This window comes from Centroberyx gerrardi, chromosome 19 (assembly GCF_048128805.1).
Source record: "Centroberyx gerrardi isolate f3 chromosome 19, fCenGer3.hap1.cur.20231027, whole genome shotgun sequence".
NCBI classification, from domain to species: domain Eukaryota; kingdom Metazoa; phylum Chordata; class Actinopteri; order Beryciformes; family Berycidae; genus Centroberyx; species Centroberyx gerrardi.
The window spans coordinates 17,055,676-17,063,529 of NC_136015.1; positions in this window are offsets into that span (position 1 = coordinate 17,055,676).

Sequence of the window (7,854 nt, forward strand, 5' to 3'; positions counted from 1 at the left end):
CGTTGTCCTCGCTCTGCCCTCCAGAGATACGTGCTCTTGCCCGAGTCAGACAAAGGGCGAATAGGGAGGCCAACACAAACAGATTTGCATATGCTCACAGTTTACTCTTGAACCAACGCAAATGTAGTGTGGAAAATGGATTCAAATAATCACAGGTGCAATCTAATTAAGATAACACTTTGTACATTGGCTCTAATCAGTTGTACATACAAACAAATCTGCCCTATGCTATGCATAGATTTTACGGATAAACACACATACTCATGCACACACACACACACAAACAAAAACACACTGAGGCCACCATAAATTACAGTCATCCCATCTGGGAGCATTAAGAAGCTGTTAATGAATAGGGTGCTGGAGCAGCAGCCACAAGTGGAGCGAGGGAGATGGAGAGGGAGGGGTATGAAGACGGGAGGGAGGGAGGGAGGGAGGGAGGGGGGTGGGTAGCATCTGGGCTGCAGATATGCGTGTAGTCATGTAAAAGAGGTTGCGGTAACAGTGCACGTCTTGGGGGAGGAGAGGAATCAAAAGATCTGTGTTGAAGCCAGTGCTCCCTATGACCTGCCGGGTAGGAAATGCATTGTATGAATGTATCTGCTGCGGGAAAAACAAGAAAACAAAAACGCTGCTTCGTGGAAATTTCTGTGTTAGGTCAAATGTAAGTGCTCACACGTTAAGCTCAGCCATTTAACATTGCATTACCAAGATCAAAAAGGAAGATTAACTCTGCAACCCCTACACCCCACCCCCCCACCCTCCCATACTACTGGAAAAGAACTGGCACGCACACACAGAATGGGCTGCAGAGAAAGGGCAGCCCAGCTCCAGACTAATGACTTTACCTTATCTATGGGAGGTGTCGGAGGAGGTGTGGCAACAGAAGGGCCAGTTATCTTAAGTGACCTTTTAATACCCTCGGCCCTTTCACAATGCCTTCCTCGGCGGGCGTTCAGAGTGGACACATGGGCAATATACAGAGCAGAAGTGTGCCTCTGAAGGAGACAAAAGACACCACCTGTATGCTAATGTGTAGTGGGGCTCTGAGAGGGCAGCGCCGCCAAAGCACAGGGATGAAGTGTGCCGCTTCTTTGGAGGAAGCCCTGGGCTGTAAAACAGAAGCAGGGGCCATAAATTGATTTTTGCCCTCTTTTTTTAACAAGTAGAAAGGGAAGAAACAAGAAATCTGAAGTGTGCCACTTTATGGGGGAGAGGGTGCTGTAAAATTGATTTTCTCCTTCTTTAAGACTGCAAAGGAGAGAGACAATAGGGCAATGTGGATGAGGCACTGTAGGATGGCGCTGAGTAGAGAAGAAAGGAGATAGGCAGTAAAATTCATTTCCAATCTTTCTGTTAAGTAATGAGAAAGAGGGAAAGTGGCAGAGTGTGCCACTTCAGATGGGAGGTAGGGGGTGTCTGAAGCGACAGATAGGACCAAAGGCTATAAAATTCATTTTCCCTTCCTCTCTTTAAGTAATGAGAAAGGAGAATTCGCTGAGGGCCAGTGTGGTGCTTTGGGTTGGGAGCCTTTGTCAATAAGGAGAGAGGGAGGGAAAATGGGCCAATAAAATTCATTTCCTCCCTATTCCGTATTTTCTTTAGAAAGAGATAGGTTTGGCTAGCGGAGTGTGCCGTGGCAGAGGGAGGGCTGTTCGTATGGAGAAAGGGAGGCGAGGTCAGAGGCTGTAAAAGTCTCTTTCTTAATCCCTCAAGTAATAATGAGGCAGAGGCAGAGAGGTAGCATGTGCCAGTTTGAATGGAGGGTGGAGTAATTACTATTAAGCAGATTTTTTAGCATGGCACACTTACAGACACAGCCTCTAAGGGCAGAGTGCAGCTCCTCTTTTGCAGCCTCAGACCACACACGCATACTCTTTACTCATTCACAAACACACTTATATAAACACATCTTTAACATGCACACAAATCTCTGTGTGTTATTCCCAAGCTTTTTCACACTATCTCATTTCAGCTGAAAAGCCCCGAGCCATCTATTTACCACTGTCTCTCTGTGTGTACATCCGGACTTCTGCACTGCATATTTTCACACCATCTATTGCCATGTTTCAGCTGAAACGCCCCAAACTATCTTCAATTATATAACGCTCTATCAATGCATGTTTCCAGTTTCCCCACTATCAGCAGAATGAGTTGCAAAAAGCAACTTCAGAGTTGGAAAGTTACATCAATATTACTTCCCGTCTGTCAGCACAAGTCAGCAGCAATGCCAGTGTAGCCGCTGAGTGAACGTGAATGTAAAATATACCGTCTTGTTAGCGACGGTGTCACTTGCTGTTGCCGTCAATGTGACAGTCAGGATGGCACTATTCTGGGCATGCCAACTGCCGATGTCTCCCTCTCTCCCTCAAGACTCCCCAAGGCCTATCAGTGCCAGGAAGGTCTGGGCACTTTGGGCAGATCGCTGCTCTTTGGGGCCGGGCAGAAGCTGTCACTTTCATTTCAACATTTTTCCGCGGGTAATGAGCAAACATGAACGGCTCCGGCATCCTCGGGATTGACAGCGTGAGTACATGCTGTTCTCGCTCAAATCTAGTTATGTTGACTATTCTCTGGGATCAGGTGCATCTAGCCTACAGCTCCCTCCGAAAAAAACACACGGCTCTCCCAACACAGAGAGCACCGTCATTATTATTCACTTTCCCATCTACCTTTTTTTTTTCCTCTGGAGGAAGGTGCTCAGCTGGCCCTGTGAGATTGTTGGAGCCTTGTGGCGTTTCTGTTTAAAGTCTCATTGTATATGTGTAATGCGGCGCTGAGTTGTTTACCAAGCGATATCATTTTGGTTTCCCTTTCACTCCGGTCCTGTATGCGCTGTAATGATGTAATTGTGCTTTGGTGTACGGTTGTAATTTGGTGGGCAGGTTATTCACGCTGAGCCCCCTATACAACTGGTTCGCTGTTGTTTTGTTGTGTCAAGGAAAAGCAGGGGATGGTAAACACAAACTCTGGGTGGTCCCCTTTCTCTGGACCCGGTCTCCCCGGACACACTGCAGAGTCTGCTGACGGGAGAAGAGCTCTTTCTTTTCAACACAACCTGCGTTCCTGCACTCCTCTCCTTTCTGTTCTGTCGCTTGTTTGTGGCTGCCGGAGTCTATGGAACTGCCCTCATACATATTGAAGGGGCTTTTGAGGAATCCACCAGTGTGCAGCTTTTTCATCCAGTCTACCCCTCCTCTCCCTATTTACATTTGAGTGTCAATCTCTTTCTCTCTCTCTCTCTCTCTGTCTATATCTCTCTAAAAGTACTTTTCCATTCTACTATTCTATTTCTGTTTTTCTCACTCTCTTTCACCTGCCCTCTTTACCGTAGCCCCTCTTTTTCCTCAGGTCCACATTTTCTCGCTTATTTTATTTTATTTTTTTGTAGATTAAAACTCATTTGTGCATCACTTTAAAACCTTCCCACCTCATCTCACACTCCTCTCTCTCTCTCTCTCTCTCTCTCTCTCTCTCCCCCACTCCAACTGTTATATTTCTGTCTTTCCCACTGTCTCCTTAAAAATCTTTTTGCTTGAATATTATACCTCTTATGCATCTTTTAAAACCCTCTTTTCTAATCTCACAACTCTCTGTCTCTCTCTCTCTCCCTCTCTTTCACTTTAAATGTACTCTAGTAAATATATAATCTAATTCTGCCTTTCTCACTCAACACTCTCCTCACTTCCCCTTTATCTCTCTCTCTCTATCTCCATGTAATACATTTATTATTTATTTCCACCTTTCTGACCCTTTCACATTTATTATTTTGCTCCATTTCTCACTCTCTCATTCTCCTCCCTTATGTTATTTGTTTGCATGTTATACCTCGTCTGTACATCTTGTTACACCTAACACCTCATCTTTCATTCTCCTCTCTCCCTCTCAGTCCTTCCTGTGCAGTTTGCTTGCCGTCTATTTCCATCCTTCTCACTCTCTCGCCTGCCCCCTCTTTTTCATTTGGCATCCCTCCCTCCTTCCGCTTCTCCTCCACACTCACTTTCTCAAATATCAAATATCTTTTTGTTTGCACGTTATATCACATTATATCTCTTTTCACCTTTCTTCCTCATCTCACAGCCCCCGTCTCACTGTCTCTTTCTCCCCATTCGTTTTTCCATGTAGTACTTTACTGTCTTTCTCTCTCTCTCACCTCCTGTTTCTCCTTCGTTCTAGCCCTCTGCCTCTCCTTGTGTAGAATCGGTAGTCTGTTTCTGCTTTTTTCACTGTGTCATTGTCTCTCCCACGCTGAAATCGGTGTGTGTGTGTGTGAGTGTGTGTGTGCATGGATATTGATTGTTCTCCATCCGTTCATCACTGCTTTCCAACATTTTCACAATTACACTGCTTTGCTCAAGCGGGGGCGCAACATTGTTCGTTTGTCCATTTGTTCGTCCATGTGCCACCTGTGATATCTCAGACACCGCTTACTCGAATTGTGAAGAAAGTTGGGAAAGTGAGGCATCTCACCGCTATGTTCCGACTAGCTACAATTACAGGTCAACTAAGGTGACATGTTCGTTCCTGATTGACTGCATCATTCGTGAGGGACGACCTGTTCACTGGTGCCTTGTTCAGTATATCCCTCCCTCTCTATATTTCTCCTGTATCTTTTACTTTGCATATTGTTCCTCTTACTAAGTACATCTTTTTTAAGCTCTCCACTCTCATCTCACACGCCTCCTCACTCTTGCTTTCATTCTTGGTCTTACACTTTCGTTATCTAACATTGTGTTTGCATTTCTCCTCAATCCTCCTCCTCCTCATCCGCCTCCTTCTCAGCTGCTCTTTGTCTCTCAGTTTGGTTTGTATAATGTGTATGCAAGCGTGCATATGTGTGTGTGTGGGTCTGTCTGTGCATCTGTGTGTGTGTGTGTGTGTGTGTGTGTGTGTGTGTGTGTGCTTTTGAATGTCCAAGCACAGTGGCTGCCGGGCTCTTGGCAAGGCCACTCAGTGAGATGTCATCTTAATAGGCTTACCTGAACACTGATCTCTCGGCCAGCACACAGATCATTGGCCACATCTAAGCATAATCAGCCACCGCTTTGTTTATCTCTGATAATTAATCACAGGTAATTAACAACTGGGCATTTACCCACCTCACCTCTTAGTCTGCTGTTACGCCGGGGCTACGCGCTGATTACTTTCGTCTTGCTTTAACATTGCTCCACCTAATCATTAACAGCTTTATGCTTTCTACTGCCTCGGGAAAAACAGCTTTCGTGGCAGCACAAGCAAAAACACAGGAGCATGCACAAACTTGTTCTTCACAGGCAAACTACTGAAGAGGTGGATGTGCTATCTTTGCTGAATCTCTGTTTCATAGGACGGGGCAGACCTGTGCATTGCTAATTACAGGAAAACACTTCACTTCCATTGTTCCCCAGAAGGAGCTCATAGGTTCAGGAACAGCTCCTGCAGAGGAGCTCCATTGACTAACAGTAGGGGAGGCCAACCCAGGGAGGCCTATGTAATGAGACAGACACTGGACCGAACACTGCCGGGCCGTTCCACAGTTCACACCAACCCAGTTCCATTATGTAAATGGGTGGTGGGGTGTTGTATGGGGATGGGAACATGATGACAGTCTGTCATTAAACCCCTCATTGGTATTCACAGTGAGCGAGGCATGTGGACCGACCACTTCTGCAGCAACAATCGTGTTGGATAGCAGGGCGGAAGAAAGCAGCAGTCTGCCTCAACAGAAGACAAGAGCTCATTGAAGGTGACTCACTACATATCTGTTAAATATAGCTGTGAAAACTCGCTGATCCCAAGGCCTAACCTGGATGTATCCACCAGCTGCCCAGATCACTGAGGTGAGCTGGAAGAGCACAGCAGATTAGATATGGTATGAGAACATGTTAAACAAAGTTAAATCAAAGTAGTAGGCAAGTCAAACCATTAAAGGGCTATTCCCCCAAAAACTGACTTTCGCGTTGTTGTTATTGTGCAAACGTAGACATTTTTATAAAGCTTTCTAAGCTTTTTGGTGGATTCTATGTGTTTTGATTCTTCTGTCCCGGATCATGAAAAGTGCAACTCTATGACATCATCTAATTACTTTGCCTGGAATGGTTGAAAAAAGATTATGGACATTCAAGTTCCCATGTCTACATGAAATGTTTTTCCCTATCATTTTCCTATATCTCATTTTCACTCCGCAGAACAGACTCACAGCAAATTACAGTTAGGGTTACGGTCTGAGGTGAATTTGGTTGTGTTTGTGTGTGTGTGTGTGTGTGTGTGTGTGTGTGTGTGTGTGTGTGTGTGTGTGTGTGTGTGCACGTGTGTGTTTGTGTGTGTGTCTGTGTCTGTGTCTGTGTGTGTCTGTGTTTGTGTATGTGTAGCCAAGCAGGCGTGCAAACGTCCACGCATGCATGTGTGTGTGTCTGTGTGTGTGTGTGCGTGTGTCTGTGTGTGTGTGTGTGTGTGTCTGTCTGTGTCTGTGTAGCCATGCAGGTGTGCAAAAGTCCATGCATGTGTGTGTGTCTGTGTGTGTGTGTGCGTGTGTCTGTGTGTGTGTGTGTGTGTGTCTGTCTGTGTCTGTGTAGCCATGCAGGTGTGCAAAAGTCCATGCATGTGTGTGTGTGTGTGTGTGTCCGTGATTTAAAAAAAAAATCCTGTTCCAGTTCATCTTTTAGGTTAGTCATTTACTATTACAGGATGGTATGAAATTAAAGGTCTACTCATTTGCCTCCCGATAATGTTTTGACATCAGCGCTTACAGTGTGGTGAAAGCTTTTCCAGAGCAATTTTCTACTGCAATGCAAATGACAATTACGCTGGCAGTCGCTCTCACCCTGCTATCTTCCCACTGAGACAAAAAAAACAATTGGACTCTAAAAAATAGATCAAACGGGATGAGCGCTCTTCATGAATACAAAACGCATGATTTGGGATGACCTGCTTGGCACTGAATAGCACACAAGGACCATGAATGCGCCTTTCTACATTTTCTGTGTGACACCTGCAACAATTTTGTGCTCCTGGACAAAACTGTGGATGCAGATTTCCTAAAGTGTGAATATTGAGGACCATTCAACACAGAATATTTTTGCCTCGTCGTTTATAGAGGACTCCTCTTCCCACTTGTAGTGTCTGGATCTTCTACTGTGTAAAGTATATAATACAACAATAAAGGCTTTATGTAAACTGCTCGACAAAATGCTTGTGTGGGTGTCTTTTATTCCAGGCTTTAAGCAGATTTAACTTGCTTGGCGCACCAGTTGAGTGGGATTTACTGCATTGGGACAGTTCAGACAGTGTCAGGTAAACTGTCAATCAAAAAATAAAGTATACTAAACCCACTGTGATTGTCTAAACTTTCCAAAACTCATTGTATTGTCTCATGAGGCCAGCCCAATCTAAATGGCACCTATGTAAGCAAAAACAAAACATAAATACTGTTTTAAAATTGTATCTCAGGACTGCATATACTGATTTATTTGACTGATTTGACTGATTTATTTTCCTTTCTATGATAGGATACCTTTTCCAGATTAGAAATTATCATGAAATATATTATGGTTACATCAGGGGCTTATCCTGTACTCTCTATATTCTTCCCCTTCTCCCCTCTTGTCTCCTTGGCCTTGTTAAATATGGACCAAACCCCCTCAGTGTTTACTATCCGGCCACATCACTGAATCTTATCCATGTCCTCAAATTAAGCCAATCCTTCTAACTGTATGCGACTAACTGCTTACCTTCATCGTCTGGGTTGGTTGCCCTTCTTTTTATTCACCTTTCATTGTTGTTGTTTGCCGTGGCACCTTTGAAAGCTGTTACACTGCTGAGCAGACCCGGCAAATAAAGTGCCATGTCAAGCAGAACTGGGCTTGAAAACCCCTT